Source organism: Zea mays, chromosome 3, assembly GCF_902167145.1.
Source record: "Zea mays cultivar B73 chromosome 3, Zm-B73-REFERENCE-NAM-5.0, whole genome shotgun sequence".
Lineage (NCBI taxonomy): Eukaryota > Viridiplantae > Streptophyta > Magnoliopsida > Poales > Poaceae > Zea > Zea mays.
In genome coordinates this window covers 231,480,715-231,482,460 of record NC_050098.1, presented here as the reverse complement: position 1 = coordinate 231,482,460, position 1,746 = coordinate 231,480,715, and positions in this window count along the sequence as shown.

Genomic DNA, 1,746 nt, shown 5'->3' with positions numbered 1-1,746 from the left:
GGGTTTCCCGAAGCGCCGCGCCCTGTCGGATTGCGGGTTTCCCGAAGAGCCGCGCCCTGTCTATAAAAGGGGGGCGGGGGTCGGTGCTTTTTGAACTTTGCCTTCCGCGCTCCGCGAAAACCCTAGCCGCCCGCCGTCTTGCTGCTCGTCTGCCCGCCGTGCTCTTGATCGCCGGAGATCTGGCTCGAGTGAAGCAGACCGCCCGCCGCCGCCGACGGTACGTAGCAATGCCGTCCTCTTCTTCCGCCGACACCACACCGCCGGCGGCCGCCTCGTCTGAGGAGACGTTGAGTAGCTTGATGGTGGAGGAGTTGCGCGCCGGCGACTCTGTTGATTTTGGTGTGTCACGGATGACGTCAGCCCGCGTTGAAGATATGCAGCGGTTGGGCTACTTTGGCGGCGGAGTTGCTCGTGCTCCGGGGACGGAGGAAGTCCCCGAGCCGGAGGGTGAGTTGGTCGTTTTCGAGGCGTTCTTCGCCGCCGGTCTCCGCTTGCCTGCGCACCGGTTTGTTGGTGAAGTCCTGCGTAGATTCAACGTTCAAATACATCAGCTGACACCGAATGCCATGGTGGCGCTGGCGAAGTATGTCTGGGCGACGACTTCGTACGGCGGACAGCCGTCGGTTGAGGTTTTTGCGAAGAATTATTGTTTGCATTGGCAGAAGAGGATGGTTGGGGACGGAGTTGCCCAGTTTGGGTCATGCACATTCACGCCGAAGACCGGCAAGACCATAATGCCAGTAGTGGAGTTGGTTCCGTGCGCCCGCAACAAGTGGGGCAATTGGAATGAATTTTGGTTTTACGTTGCTGAGGGTGCTGTCGAAGACCATGAGGGACTCCCCGTGTCTGAGATGTGCTCTCATTATTACTCTGCGTATCCGCCCTTTGAAGTGGCAGAAGAGGATGCAGACGAAGGGGCCCTTCGGTGCGCCGCCGGTCAGAGCAGTGGGCGTGATTTGGTTGAAGAGTTCGTGGCGTACGAGGTCTAGCCCTTGGCGCATGGCTGGGCGTTGGGCGAAGTGTGCCCTCGCCAGATGCCTTTTCACGGAGGAAGGGTGGTGCGAAGTCCTGCCTTCGCACTGAATTTGCGAAACCGTGACCCGGCCGCCTTTGTGCGTGATGCGGAGGACTTGGCGGTGCGGCTCGTGGGACGTTACGTGCCGAGGACGGAGGGCCAGCGCAGCTTTGATATCCGTGGGTCAAATGACCGTTTGAACAGGGTCTTCGAATTAAATCAATTGCCGTACGACGGCTATCCCGGTCAAGACGAAGCGGACCGCCGTGGGAAGAAACCGGCGGTGGAGACTGGAGACGACCCTGCGCCGGCGGCCGCCCCTTCCTCGAAAAAGAGAAAATTAGGTACTGCGATGGGAGGACTTGGGGTGTCTGACAGTTTTGCTAGAGAGTTGATGAGGACGTGTGCGGCCCCGGGGGAAAGGATGTCTTCGCTCGAGCTCCGGGAGTCTTCAGCTCGGATGCTGAGGGTTACCGGGGGCTGCTGGCCTAGAAATGTTCCTATCCCCTGCGCGGCTGAGGAGGACTGTTTTACATCTCGTATGGTTCATCGGTGGAGAGTTTTTCCTTACGGGCGAAATATCGGTGCTGTTGTGTGGGCAGTGATGGACAAGGATCGCCAAGGTGTGGCGCAAAAACGCCAGGCGACTGTCCGGCTGCATGAAGCTAGGCCGAAGAGGCAGCGGGGGGCTCCGAAGGCTGCGGCCTCCGGCGGAGGCAAGCCGCCGCTGG